The sequence below is a fragment of the Rhynchophorus ferrugineus genome, unplaced genomic scaffold, assembly GCF_030347505.1.
Source record: "Rhynchophorus ferrugineus isolate W39M unplaced genomic scaffold, kcgeb_rfMv2 rfM1, whole genome shotgun sequence".
NCBI classification, from domain to species: domain Eukaryota; kingdom Metazoa; phylum Arthropoda; class Insecta; order Coleoptera; family Curculionidae; genus Rhynchophorus; species Rhynchophorus ferrugineus.
Window position 1 is genome coordinate 82,901,974 of NW_027472580.1, and position 16,405 is coordinate 82,918,378.

Below are 16,405 nucleotides of genomic sequence, written 5' to 3' on the forward strand. Positions count from 1 at the left end.
GCAATTTTAGCATCCCATGAAAATCCAGTCACAGCATCAATAAACCTACAAACCCACCTGGAGCAAATACAATTATGGTTGAGGACATGGTGCATTAAAGCCAATGAAACAAAATCCGCGCATTTAACGTTTATCCTGCGTAGAAGAACATGTCCACCAGTGAATGTCAATCATCGTCAACTCCCCCAAGCAGAGCAAGTTAAATATCATGGTATGCACTTGGATCGACGCCTAACCTGGAAGAAGCACGTACTCTCTAAACGGAAACAACTGGGACTAAAATTATATCAAATGCATTGGCTCATCGGGCGCAAATCCAAGTTATCATTAGATAACAAGGTATTACTGTATGAGTCTATACTCAAGCCCATTTGGATATATAGAATCCAACTATAGGGTACCGCTAGCACATATAATATATCCATCATTCAATGGTTCAAAAATAAGGTGTTGCGTGCCATTGTTGATGCTCCGTACTATATTTCAAATAAAGTGATACAACACGATATTCCTCTAGAACCTATAGCGAGTGTAATTCAACGTGTTTGTGTGAAGTACTTCGAAAGAGTGTCAGTGCATCCCAATATACTCGCTAATCAGCTAAATATGCGACGTGATAGTGAAGTGCGTAGACTAAAACGTTTAACACCGCCTGATCTGATTACTGGACATATGTAGACTTTAGAATAAGCCTTAGAATAAGGCTAATTAATTAAGATAATATTTTATACAGAAGATTGCTTAATGAAGTGATTTTCTACATGCCATGTATATATAATATAGACATAAGAAATACTTATTGCCAATAGGGCAGATTGTGGACTCACGAAGAGTAATAAAAAAAAACATGTCCCATATATTCACTGACATAACAGTTTAGTTTACTTGAAACCCCCATAAAACCACCAAAACACCGACCAGATCATAAAACAAACACAATACAAAGTTGTCAGTGCCGATCTAATTAATTTGCCGTCGATGACTAGCTCCTGGTGCAACTTCAACAATGCGAAATTGACTCAGGGGCGGGAGGGTCTGGTTTTGTGTCCAGGCGTGCTCGCGTCAATCCGCTGGCGTCGGGACTTTTTTCCGCATTTAATTAATTAACTGCAGGATAATAAACTCGCCCCATGATTAATGGTGCGGCTGATTAATCGCACTTTGGTTATGTTCTCCGGAAGACGACTTTCGTTCGGGACCGTTTCGGTTTCTTGTTAGAGTGCCGTCAAGGAGTTCTTAATTAAAATCAATGTAGAGGCCGTAATGTGAGACGACAAAAGTATTTTTTTAATTTGACGTTTTACTTGAGTGGGCTTAGTTCCAACCAAGTAATAAGCGAAATGATTGATTCCTTCATACAAGATATTGTAAGACTAGCCATAGTAGAAGTGAACTCGTGTCATCAATATGTTTATTGTATTACCTATTACAATTTATAAGTTGTTTTTAATACCGGATTATATTTTATTCCAGCTAACTGGACAATGCTGTCCGATAAGTTCGTATGTACAAGAATCAACCTGTAAAAGTCGTTCGGTTGTCAAATGTCTGCAGAATTCTACAATACATTTCATATTTAAATACCCTGGTTGTAAATGCCAAATAAATAGTCAGTCAGCAACTTGAAAACCCGTTCTTACCAGTAAAAAGCATTAGACAGGTAATAGTGATACTATTGAATATTAAGCTGATGGAGTTTCTATTGGAAATATTTTTATTATGTTGCAGCTGCACTGAATATGGTCACTCTAACTAAAATCTCGCAGATTAAAGAGAAACAATATAATTTTAGATTCACCGAAAAGAAACTATCTACATGTCTACTTGTCGTTAGATCTATTCAATATTAAATTTATGAAATGTATAAAAACGGTGAGTAGTTTTTTAACATAATAATAATATAAAACAATTATTTCAGAGATAACTGTTAGTATGGAAAGTATCCAAAAAATACTTAGGGATATGCAGCTCTTTGAGTATATAAGTATTTCAAAATGGAAAATTAGGCCATCCTTGGCAAGACGCAAAAAGAGTATAAATAAGGCAAAATTTATGAAAAAACCGCATATTCAATCAAATTCACTTATAATGTGATGTTGCCAAAAATTGGTACACTAGATTAGCAGGCCGAGAAATATATACTTGTCAAGAACTGTTTGGATGTGTGAAAAGCGATAAACTCTCTATAATAACACCCTTCGGTTTCAATCAACTCCATCAGCCACACAGAAGAAGAAACTGGCAAATGATGGAAATGTGAACTAGCCTTAGATTAGAAATTAACAGCTTAGTTATTGACTTGAATAGTGGTCCAGGATATGACTCGAACGAGACTATCTCTATGTGGGATTACGATTCAATGCTGACAACTTCTAAGACAGGGTGATGAGAGTGGAAACAACACTAAAGATGGCTGTATAATTAATATAAGATAACTGTAGAAAATCGTTTTGTAGAGTGTGAAAGGTTTATTTGCCTTATATATGTGCAAATATGTACGAGGATGGAATGAATACGAATTATTTCGAGCGATTATATAAATATAATTTTAACAAGAAAAATGTACATAGGCAGAAACAGAACAAACTAAGGAGAAATGCAGTGATATCAGAATGATTTGATAAGAAATCACAACATCGAAAGAAGCAAGACTAAAGCATAAAAAGGTAAGTATATTCTCCAATGAAACTAAAATACATTACTTAGAAATACAATTATTAAATAATTGGATTAAGCCTCCAAGAGGTACAATAGATGCTTTAGAAGAGTTAAGTGTAAATATAATATGATAACTATAACCTAAAAAGTATTTTGACTGTATAATTAACAACAGTTCTTCAATAGTCCTTCGATTATTAATGGATCATATTTTATAACATTTTCGTTTTATTATTTTATTTATATTAGAATATATTTATATATCAATGCTAAGTAAACCAAATGAGAGTTGTTTACTGCAACTTCATTTAGACTATATATATGATATCGATAGGAATTATTGTTGAATGATTTTTCTACTTCAAATAACAGTCTTTTCTTTTGGTGAATCAATCAATGCACAAAATTACATTTACAATATTCACTACGTTGCCTGTTTGATTTGAAGAAATCTGCTGCCGAAGCTCATCAAACATTCATAGTGAAGCTTACGATAGTAGCTAGCCTACCGTATTCTTATTGTTGGTCTTATTTTCAATACTCAAAATACTAAATAAATTCAATACTAAAAATATGTATTTGGATTCAAATCACAACTGAGGTCGGTTGAGGAAGATGATTTTGAAAATATTGTAACAATTTAATTGGTTCGTTGATATCAGTGTATTATTCTAATACATATGCCATGACAGTAATTTAAATAAATAATTAGTTTAGTAATAGTATATTGACAGAATATACATTTGGAATATGACGAAGAGGTTTCTAAATGTGTTTCATAGGCTTCGTAGATATCTTCAACCCAAAACAGAAATGTAATGGATATTGAAAATATGATTTCAAGTGTTCCATTATTAGCTTTTATACAATCTGAATAATAGTAAAAAGAGTTTAACGTTAGGTTAGGTTGCTTAATAGTTGTTTACTTTGGTAATTATCATCTTCACCTATATATATATATATATATATATATATATATATATATATATATATATATATATATATATATATATATATATATATAACATATATGGGGTCCAATTATGGTAATGAAAGAACGCTTTCTTTGGTTCAATTCATTTTATTATGGTACAAAAAACTTGGAATTTTACTTATAATATTGATTGCTTTGCATAGTGAAATAATTTGACTTCTTACTCAACCAGTTTAGTCAACTGATATTATTTATAATAAGCAATTAGCCACCGATTACGAGCAATGGGGAAAATCCAAAAGATGTGAAGACAGGTGCCATCTTAATTGAATGACAGACAAATAGAAAATCGAAAAATTGCCTGTGATATGCTGATCGAAGTCATCGATTTTTTTCAAAACCTTAGTGCAAAAAAATCATGATTATCACTTGACAAAGCCGATCGACTCCAAGGCTAAATCGTTTTGATCGCAAGCCAATGATCTGTATTTGGAGGCAGCAGAATGGCGTGATGTATTACGAACTGTTGAAAAATTATTTGATGATAATAATTTGCACCATATATTAATCGAAAAAGTGCAGAATGGGTCCAAAATGTCGGCAAAGTGATTTTACAACACGATAGTGCGCTTTCTTATAAATTAAAATCACTCAAGGAAGCATTGAAGCCACTTGAATGATATGATAGAAACATTTTTTTCTTGGGATGGCATCCATAAATTGCTTGATAGATGGGCAAGATATATATAAATTAATGAAATGGCCACTACTATGAATAAACATGTTTTAGTATTTTCCTGAATATCAGGTAGTTTTGTTTAAAAAAAAATTAATGATTTTCCGGTATACCTGGTACTAAAATGGCGTAACCGTTAGATTGATTGATTGCGATGTTTGACTTGACTGTATTTAAGGAAGATTCTGCTTTGTTATTTATTGGTTATTCTATTTTATTATTCTTATCAATAGATATTGCTGATCTAAATACACGCAATCATCCAATATATAGTAACTGGCTTCAGATAGTGACGCTTTAAATTGTTCTATGTTTTTATCCAGAATAACATGTTGCTCTGTTGATAAATTCATGTTAATCAAAATTGCATAACTTCCCTTTACTGTTCCGGGTAGCTTATTTCTTAATCTAATTTATAGTCCTTATAATACTCCAACGGAGGGGAGCTCTCATTTTAGCCTAGCTGGAAAGAAAATAATAAAAACATAATGATGTTTGACTGATCGGAACATGTAATCAAATCAGTCTATAAAATTCGACTTGTATTGATACTAGTCGACTCTGTTGTTAAATTCATCGAAACATTACCGAAAGTAATTAGAGGTTTGAACCTACAAACACTGTAAACTTTCTGCTTTGTTACAAGTGTACGCTGCACGCTTCTTCGTGATGTGGAGTACACAGTTCGTTGTAAACGTTCATGGTTAGATTATTCTTACGCGTTTGCTAGCTATTTGCTTTGTTTCGACAAAGAAAGCTTTGTGTTTATACTATTGTTGCTTGTATATTCCCGGTTAAAACGAAGATTGGTTTGAACGAAGTGGTGCTACAAAAGGTTAAATCAAGCAACCCCTTCCGTAGCCTGATTTGTTAACATTTTTAAATAGAGATGCCTTCAATAATGACTTTCTTGTCTTCTTTATTGACAGAAATTTGCGATTCCAGGTTTTTGAAGGTACATTTCTTGATATTTCTTTGTTTATTATTACAATCGGAAATATCCCATCTCGAGTCTCATTATCTTGAGTGTTTAAATGGCTTACAATTTGGTCGCCTGGTATAACATATATTGAGAAAGGATTAAACACTATAGAAAAATACATAAAATTGAAAATACAACTAACAGTTTTAGGATCGAAGAATACATTTCAAGTTATTCCGTCAATCAAACTGTATAAGAAACAATACCTCATTTCTGTCCTGTGTCAGCATGTCCTTGTCAGAAGGTGTATTGTATAAGGTGTTATTATTCAATCTGATGTAATCCTCACTCTAACCCAATAAAATGGCCAATCAAGAAGAAACTGTGCGTAAAGAAAGTTAATTAAATTTGTTATTGAGAAGCGGTAGCATCTTGAAGCTTCTTGTCGCGACTTTCAACATTACTCAGACGGAACGGAAGTCATAAGTGACAGAAAAAGATTTCTCGCCGACGACGATGAGATTCCGTGGCCATTTTTCTTCTTAAATGTCGTTTAAGGGGGCGGATTTCTTTTGTTTTGATTGGGAAAGCGGACTCGGGAGAAAATATGACTGAAACTGATTGCAGGCGTCGGTTTGGTTCATTTGCTTTCGCCTTCGTTTCTGGGATATAAATTGTTCACGGATTTATTTATTAAGTTCGTTATATTTATTGGGTTTGATTTTATTTCCTTATCAGAGGAACTTTATTAATATATGTTTAAAATATTTTATATGAAAGGTGTATACATGAATATATACCAAGCCTTAAAAAGTTTTCTTCAGAAAATATTCATCAGCTTCATCAAGCCTCCGTCAGTTCAAATGTATAATATTTATTGCTTTTTTTATTTTTCATTGCTCTATAGCTACCGGCTACACAATATACTTTTTGATTCATTTGTATAGTAGCACAACTGTTTTAATTTATTAATCAAATTATTAAGTTCGTTATACGAATTGGGTTTGATTTTATTTCGTTTTCTGAAGAAGTTTATTAACATATTCATTTGTCTTATATATTTTAATATAGAAATTATTATATATGAGTATACATCAAGGCTAACAAATAAATTCTTTAGAAAATATTCATCAGGTTTTAATTTTTATTATATTTTTCATAGTACTATTTTATTATATCTTATCAGGGCTCATTAGTATATTTACCATTAAAAAAAAATTACAGACATCACACAAAGATCATTTCTCTTGTGAAAATAAGAAAATTTATCCCAATAAGCCCCTTTTAACATGTAACTTAATAACTGGAAAAGCATGAAATTAACCTTTGTCAATTAAAGTCTAGTACGACTGAGAAATCAGACCTATCAGTTAATACTGGTGTAATTTTCTATCTTAGACTAGTAACATACTGTGTTAGTAGCTACAATTATTAAATATTGTTTCCATCTAAATTATTGAGTGAGTTAATTGACAATTTCTTATTATATATTATTTTATATTTATTGGGGTTGATTATATTTCTTTTTCTGAGAACGTTCATTTATATATTGATATGTCTAACATATTTTAATATAGATTGTGTTATATTTGATTATATATTAAGCTTAATTTTTTTTTCATAATAATTTCAAATATTCGTGAATGATGTACACATTCAGATGATATCTTTAGAGTGTCTGCTGTTTTATTCAGTTTCAATTTACGGACATTCAGAATAATTTTGTGGATATTTTTACTGTTTTCATCGGTAACAATCTCTTTTGAGCGTCCATTGCGTTCACCGTCTTCGGTGTTCATTTCACCACGTCTAAACTTTGCACACCAATCCTTGATGGTTGATTTTCCTGGGGCAGTGTCTGGAAACTCGGCATCAAGCCAAGTTTTTGCTTCAACTGCATTTTTCCATCAAAAAGCAATATTTTATCAACACGCGAAATTCCTTTTTATCCATTTACAATAACAAAAGTTGCTTCACTCAAAATGTTATAATTTACAAACTAATGACCCGACAGCTGTCAAATTTATACACACATCTTTTGAAGGTTAGGGCTAACTAAAAAACGTATGGATTTAATTATAGTAGAGCCATCTATGTATCAGGCCGGTGACTTTTCAGTTGAACTGTTAGATTAATAGCATGTAGATCTGTTGAAAATTAAATTAATTGTTAACATACAGTTCTACTGAGTTTCTCACATAAGGTTTAAAATGTTAAGCAGTACGTTTAGGTTATTTGGTAAATTAACAATTTTATGATTAGTACATAGCACATTATATTGAAATAACTGAGATAACATATGTTATATTAACTAAGTAAATAATTAAGAACGGACAAAAGAAAACAATGAAATCCAAAAAGAAGGTGCCGATATATAAAATGAATATTATACTATTAAATTAAAATATTATATTAGATTATGGGACTAGCAGCCCAAACTTTTCAACCTGAAAATGTTGTTCACCACCTGATTCAAATATTCCATTTAAAACAGTATGTAGAACTGTAAGAAACACTATATTAATTCAACAGGTTCCCGGAAACTAGATATGTGAAAATTGACTCGTATAATGAATATCAAGTTATATAGGTTATAATATGAAAATATAGGCGTAGAATATATATTAGTACACCACAGAAGACATCCGCACGTAGAAGTTTTGGTGAAAATGCTAAAGTCTAAAGTCTGCTAATCTAACCTAATTGCAAATGTTAACATTTCCATATAAAATAATTTTTTTTTCAGACAGTGTTATTAAGAAGATTTTATTTTCGCCATTCCTTACATTTGTTTTTTGATTTGAAGACATCTTCTGCTGAAGCCCATAGAAACAAAACTGGTGATACTGTTAGTCATATTGTTGATTCTGATGACCATGTTTTAGAAATGTCGAATTTGATATCAATGGTCAAAAACAACCTCTAATGTCAATTAAATTCTAAGACAATAACCTGCAAGAGTTAGATTAATAACAAATAGTTTCAGGGAGTTTACATGCGATGGGAAAGATACAAAAGATGATTTTTTTTTAAATTTCAATAAATCCTTTTCGTCAGTTTATTTTGTTTTTAGTTAAAATTGTTCATTATGAGTGTCTTACTATTTTGTTGCTACATTTAATATATTTAATTCAAAATTCATTAAAAATAATACATAGAGGTCCAATTAGCTATATGTTATAATTATAGCGTTTTATGTAAATTAATTTTGACGTACTGCTGATTTGATAGATTTGTACATTTGTACTAAACCTTTGGTTACTATTGATATCTCGGAAGCGAAAATAATCCACAAGAACAAGGATTAACAAATTGGAGGCTCAGGGTAAGGTAAGTCATTACAAAAAATAAAATAAAAATCAAACATTCATCCACACACAAGCATAACTAATTAGGTGAATGTTGGAGAGTATGGAAAGATATGCTGTCTTTCAAACAAAAGGGATGGGTGATATTTCGAAAAATAACACTTTTGTGGTCTTATTAAGTTCGTGATTCTATTTTTTACATGTTACTCTAGATATCTAGTTAGGTAGTGTGCGTAATGGCTGCCCCAATACCTTCTCTATATTGTAGATAATCGGTCAATAAGGAATGTTACCGATCGTGGAAGCATTTTGTATTTTTGTATACAGATTAAAAGTAAATATAAAAATAATGTAAAATAAAATATTAATATCATTATCGTGTTGTTTTGAACGAGCTGGTTATAAAAATTCTAGAGGAAAATGTAATTGCAATACACATCTTTTGTAATAAAATAATTTATAATATTATTTATATGCATTGGTATATTCTAAATTTAGGTGAAGTTTTAGAACGCTAGAAAAGTTTTCAGTAACATATTTATTTCTATACATCGGAAATTTGTAACATTCTCAGACGTTGTTTGCAGCTTAGATCGACTTTCTCGCTTTCGCGCTGTATTAAATAAAAATCCCAGACTGAGAAATGGTTTCAGAATTTTAAAAGATGGCTGCAATCTTGCAGCAAGTTCGATTTATTTTATCCGTTTCAGTTTTAGATTTTCTTTATTATATTTCAAGTTGTGTGTTGGATAAAAAAAACATTGTAGATAGACATACTGAAACTACTGGACGAAGTTTATTTAATTTTTCATTATAGATCACTTTGGCGGTAATAGTAATAGTAATTATCCTCTGCTAGAAACAACTTCGCGACTATTGAAGCACCGTTTTATATTCACATATATATAACGTTCTATATAATTTTGGGAGAACGAAAACTGATATAATGTTAGTAACATTATTTCTTTAAAAATATTACTTAGTTTTCTTGTTACTATGTTGATACTATATATATTATATGTAACACCGGATTCCAAGATGTTGTTAGGCGGGGATTCCAAGATATCCTTTCTAATGTTTTGACTTATTCGTCACAATAGCTTCTACTCTTGATTTGTTAAAATTAATGATAGGTGAAATAATTTTTGCATATTTTGTGACAGACGGTTTTCCATTTTTATTAACGGAAATGCGATATATCACTCTTCAGGTTGTTTGTCTACGTGCTTCGGGCGTGGTCTTTGTGCTCTTTTTAATTCGCTATATAGCTATTCTGGAGCAAAGTTTTCTCTATGATTTCTTTTTATTTTTGTTTAACTTTCCAATCCGTTAGCCTTTCTAAGAAAGCGTTAGCTTTCTAGGAAATAGTGAAGAATATACGGTCGGTCTTCACTACTTCCTGCAGTCGCGCCTGGTGGTGGCATAACTGGACGTTCAAATAACAATCAGTATTGGTTCGTTTTCGGTACACTGAGTATCAAAACATTCTGTCATTCTTTTTTATGTACCAATACATTTAAGAGTGGGAGACTTCCAATACGAATTTGAACTTCTCATGCATTTTATTTTGAGGCTCGCATTCATTACTCCCTTTTCTAGATAACATAAGCAGATTTGTTTTTTGATTGATAGGGCAATATGTATTTATAGGAGACAATGGGACAATATTTCGTTAGGTTTGCTATCTCTTTTGTCTGTTGTTTTTTATATATCGTTATATACGTTGGTGAATAATGATACCATTTAGAAGCTCATTAGCAGCGTTCGATCAAGTGGCTTGAGTTTTTTAACAAAATATTCCATTTGTTTGGCGTATGTTTACATTTGTTTTGTTAAGAATTTAGCTAGATGTCGTTTCGATGGAACTTACGATTGGTTTTTATCGAATGCCCTGCTTATGTAACTCCCGGACTCCGTAGGGTTTTTGGCACTTGGACAAATTCTCTCTAGGAATAAGTTGGATTTACTGTTCCTAATTGATGAAATCAAATCATATGGAGGCCCAAAATACCGCTGTAAATTTTAAACATCCGCGGAAGCATCAAAAGTATGGCTGCTGCATCTAGTTTGACAATAGACGACGATATAGAAATGAGAGATTAAACAAGAAGATCTCAAGGTCATGTCTGTCTTATAAATAAGTAAAATGAAGTAATAACAATCATAGGAATTTAGTTAAAATATTTTATGTGGCATATTAGAATATCAAGTAAGCACTGTAATGGTTTCCCTATATAATTTGTCTTTCTTATTGTATATTTTGGTTTAATATCATTTGCGTTTCAGTTGTTTAGATTCATTAAAATGAAATGAAAAATGAGGAAAGTCACTAAAATACATACGTTCTAGGCAATGCTCAAAAAATCTATGTAACACCTTTACAGTATCCACAAGAAACTACTTAGGGCCGAACAACAAAAGAAATACAATTTGTGAGACGCAATGCAGCTGCACCAAGATATAACGAATTTTCCACGAAAACTTTTTGGGGAGTCTGTGAGAGTCCCGCTTGCATATTTATTTGTATATATTGGAAATTTGCGGAATTTTCAGGCGTTGTTTCCAGTTTTCCTCGACTTTTTCGTATTCGCAATATAAAATAAAGCTTTGAAACGAGGAAGTACTTTGGAAATTTATACATACGATCGTGATCAATTTAAAAAGTATATATATATATATATATATATATATATATATATATATATATATATAAGATTTTGAGCCACCATCTGCTCTTAAAATAGCTCTAATTCTTCCAGGCATAGTGTCTAAATAGTTTCCACTATTATTATTCTTGTATAAAAACAATTTTGCCGCGGCAGTTTTATGTTTTCTACAATAATATTAATATTATATTGATACAGCAATAATATTAAGTTTACCGAAAGGCCACACATTTTGACGAAAACTAAAGCATCGGTAGGTGTGATATTTGGCACGGTTAAAGCTTCTATGAAGGAAGAAAATTTAGACCTAACATTTTAGTGTAATACGCCTTACAAATAAGTAAATTCCAGTAAAATGAAATACGCCCAAATCGTCGTCCAACCAGGAACAGCCGTCAGATCCTTGACACAAAACATATAAATTTTAGGCAGTACTGGGACTATACATTGGATCTTACCTTACCTCTTATACTTAATCGACTACGAGCGTGCAATTTTACATTGTAACGTAAATCTGGCAGCACCGTGCCACAAACGTCGGCATGATTTGTATTTGAACACGGAAAGTTGATTTAATAATTAAGACATTATTAAATGATTTTATTCAATTTTAAGCAATGCTGTTTACAATAGTGCTATTTGTAGTTATTTCCATATTGCTGGTACAATTAAATACTTATGGTAGTTATGATTTGATAATTAAGAAAAATATTATCATATAACTTAAAATTTTATATTATATATTATTTGTAGGGACAACTAATTAATATTTATATTTTATCGAAAAGTACTTTTGATTGCCTATGGCTTTACTCAAAGAAAAGATAGGTAAGTTTGGTTTTCATAAAAAAATTATTTCGTCTTTTGTTTTTCTTTTCGTTATGATTGAACTTTCGGCCCTTTTTAAGGCATTTTTCGTGATATCCTTAAACATCTGAGGCCGAATTTCTTCAATTTCGTGACGAGTATTGTCTTTAAGATGTTGAATCTTTTGGGGCTTATCCATATAAATGTTTGATTTTAAAAAACCCTATAAGAAAAAATCTGGTGCTGTTAAATCAGGATATGTGGCTGGCTATGGTAAATCGCCACTTCGTGAAATTAGACTTCGTGGAAAAACGTCATTCAATAATAGAATTGTTGAACGAGCTGAAGCGTCATTATGCTGAAACCACATGTCCTTTAGTACTTGCTCTTTTATTTCAGGGACAAGAAAATTTCGAATCATGTCTAGCTACCGTTCAGCAGTAACAATAACTACAACACATTGGTCATTTTCAAAAAAATAGGGACCAATGATGTTTCCAGTATGAATACCACACCATACAGTTATTTTTAGTGGATGCAATGATGTTTCATAAATTAATTGACGATTCTGTGCTCCCTAAAACCGACTGTTCTGTCTATTGGCGTGGCTACTGAGAAGAAAACGGGCATCATAGCTCAATATCAATTTAGAGGAAAAATCTTAAATTTCAGCAGGCAGCCTTAGGATTATATTACTGTACTCAACTCATTGGTCAGGATCTCTCGGTAGTAATTTTTGGACTAACTGAATTTTGTACGGAAATATTTTCAAATCAGTTTCCAAAATCGCGTCAAATTGCAGAAATGTTTAACTGGGAACCACGTCTCCGATTTGATGTTTCTAGAGACTTTGCAACACTATCGCTCACCAGAGCCATATTTTCAGTGTTACGAGACGTCCATTGTCCTCTAGAACGAGGCCTGTCTGCTGTTGTATCATACTGTAGAGAATACGCATGTAAACGATAAATTGTAGCTTTGTGAGGTACTGGACGATTAGGATATTTTTGACGAAATTTCCGCTGAGTGGAAATAATGGAACGAGTATTTTCAATAAATATTGTCTCTATTTCTGCTCGTTCTTGTGGCCTATATTTATAATTAATACAATTTGGACGTCTACACAATACGATGGTTAAAGTGAAACTGAGCTAAACATCACATAAACAAGATGGCGGGCAATAAAAATAGTAGCGGGACTTTTGACCCTCCTGTTATATTCAGATGTAAAAGAAAATTTTAATATTCCATGTTATACTATTATTACAATATTATTATGAGAAAATCATGATTAACTTAATATATGGTTGTCGAATTACAACCACAGAAAATTCACTATTTTAAAGAGAAACCGTCTTTATGCGAAATGGGTGACTAATCAAAATCAGCTTGATGTTAGCAGTATCAGAGATCAAATATTCGAAATGTATAAAAAAAGCAAGTGGTTTTTTTAATCGAAACATAACTTAATATAATTATTTCAGAGAGAATTTTTACTCTGGAAAGTATACAAAAAAAGCTGAAAGATATGCAGCTATTTGGGGAATGTGGAACATTCCTTCAGGTTGGGTATATTTCGTATAGGTCATGTGGAAATCCTATATCCCAGTGTTGGGTGATATAGGATTTAAGTAGGTAAAGATGACTCACGAAGAGGTTTAATGAAACTTTCGGAGATTGCTTTTAAAAGGATACAATTTTTAAAAACATAGCCAAAATCCAGGAAGAATTATTATATCAAATTGTATATTTAGATGAGACATGGATATTTCAGAATGGTTCATCGGGTAACTCATAGCAAGGTGATAATAAGTATCCTCTAAAGACAGCAAAAATTGATGGAAAAAGATAAATGTTGGAGTAAATATCGGTTAGGATTTTTTAGTCATAATATTAATCATATAATAAATCATTGCAGGCATATAGTTCTTCATTTTGGAAACAGGAATGGTTTTATTCCTGGTGCAGAATTAGGATTTTCCTCATTTAAGTCCAAGGGTGACTACGATGGAGAAATGAACCATAACTTGTTTTGCAGTGATTTGAAAATTAGCTTTTAAAGAATTTGGAGAAAGCATCAGTTATTGTTATGAACAATGTACCATATCATAGTACACTGGTGGAGAAGATCCCATTAGGAGCATCAACAAAGGCTGCAATTAAGGAATGGCTTAAAGTACGTAAAATAAGTATTGAAGAAACTATGTTAAAAAATGAACTATTTCAAATTGTTACTCCTTAAATATAAATGAAATATTTAATTGTATTTTATGTAATTTATTTTTTTATAAATAAGCTTGAGAAAAGATATATGGCTCGATCGGACAAATTGAAGAAGAAATTGATAAATAGCGAAATTGTGAGTAAGTTTTTGATAGATTGGAAACAGCTTAATTAGTCACTTAAGTAGTGATTCTTAAAGAGACAGTGATACAGTGAATAAAACTTTATGAATGTTGGTTTATAATTCAATGCTGACAAATACCAAGACAGGGTAAAAACAAATAAAGTCAGTATATAATTAATACACTTTAATTGTAGTAAATTGTATTATAGAATGTGAAAACTTTATGTGCAACTGTGTTATTATTCAGAATATACATGAACGTTTGTTTAAAATGTATGAGGAGAGAAATACTACTACTAACTGTGTTGCAGATATGGCAAATGCATTAACGAAAATGCAGTGATTAAATCTAGTTTTATCAAGAAAGATGGATACTGGTAGTAACAGAATAAACTAAGGAGAAATATGGTAATATCAAAATGACTTTACAAGGAACCATTGCAACGAAGGAAACAAGAACTAAGCGTAAAATATAAACATGCTCTCCAATGAAAATAAAATACATTACCCAGATATACAATTGATAATTGGGTGGATTGGGCCTTTGGGTGATAGCACTAAATAAAAAAAGGCCTAGAACTCTACCTATACTAATATGGAAAAAAGCTCAATGTAAATATAATAAAACAACTCTAACCTATAATTTTTTGTTGCTGTATAATTAATTGCAGCTTTAATTTCTTACATAATGTTGAAATAAATTATATTAGATAACATTTCTGTTTCATTATTTTACTTAGATTAGAAATTTGTTTTCAAGTTAAAACTAAGAGTTGATGTGGCAACATTGCGACGTTAATTGCGACGGATCACGTGGATTCACGGCTGCCTTCACTAAACTTTATATAACCTTCAAGGTACGTAAACTGAACAACACATACTCGTCACATTATTTACGCAGGGATTACACAGAAACAGTGTTAGTAACATACAACAATATGTAATATGTTGCATGGCGTTCATATTATTTTGTGTATCCCTTTTTTTCTCAACAATTTCTGAAGTGAATTCAAGTGAAGAAAATATCAGAACTTATGTTATCGAGTAACTAAATAGTTAACGCAGTAAATATTTACAAATATACAAATATAAGACTGTGAAATAAAAGCTAACCAAAGTTAATATATGTTTTTAAAATGAGAACATCGTCATTTCGGGATTGGGAGTCTCAACTGGTGCCGCTCGACAAAGACGGACTTAATTAAATCGAGCGAGGAAACTCGAAGAAATTCGAAGGTCTAAACTTGATTTCTTGGCGTTAATTCAATTTAATCGGGACGCGGTTTACGGTTCAGCACATGTTTGATTCATATGCTGCAAAGTTCGTCTTAATTGAAATCTTCGCGTCTGTTTGGCGAGACTAATATTGCATCAACATGCGGTACAGCACACCCTTCATGCAACAGATGATTTATATCATTAACGATGATATTAAGTCAGATGCCTATGCTAGATATGTATTGGATTATAAGGATACTATAAAGCGTATTACTACTAACATAATTACCAATAATTGTTTATATGATATAAATCTAAATTTAATTTCCTATATTTTTAATATGATGCTTGTTTATATGCAATTTGCTGTTTCGCCTCTTTGAGAAAAACGAGGAAACCGACCTGCAGGAGTGAAATTTGACATGATTAGAGCTTATATCGAGAAAGAATTTTTAAGCATAAACTTTTTGTGTAATATGCACTACAACTAAATATATTCCAATAAAACGAAATACGACCAAATTAAGAAATCAATAACTGTCAGAGTACTGTTTGAAGTGGTTAAAGTATACACTAAAAATTATCGTGGTCCGGATATTCGGCTACTTTCGGAACTATTGGTATATTCGTTGGCGCATTCTACTCGCCGCAAGCCAAAATTTACAGCTACGCTATTTGCTTTATGGATATATTTTATTTTGGAAAAATAATATATTTAACAAGACTTTCTGACATTAACTTTTATATTTTGTTAAAAAAAATAATAGAGTAGATACTTTTTTAAATATTTAATACAATATATAGTCTTG

General features: G+C 31.5%; 1 protein-coding gene and 1 long non-coding RNA gene across 2 annotated transcripts in view; one reads left to right on the top strand and one right to left on the bottom strand.

Moving 5' to 3' along the window:
* Positions 1–16,405, bottom strand: part of LOC143206600 (lachesin) — a 251,602-nt gene that overhangs the window by 47,780 nt on the left and 187,417 nt on the right. The window lies entirely within an intron of this gene.
* LOC143200676 (uncharacterized) lies at positions 11,354–15,069 on the top strand. The gene is made up of 3 exons (XR_013006779.1): positions 11,354–13,891; positions 13,950–14,207; positions 14,690–15,069. It is a non-coding gene; the product is annotated as an uncharacterized LOC143200676 (long non-coding RNA).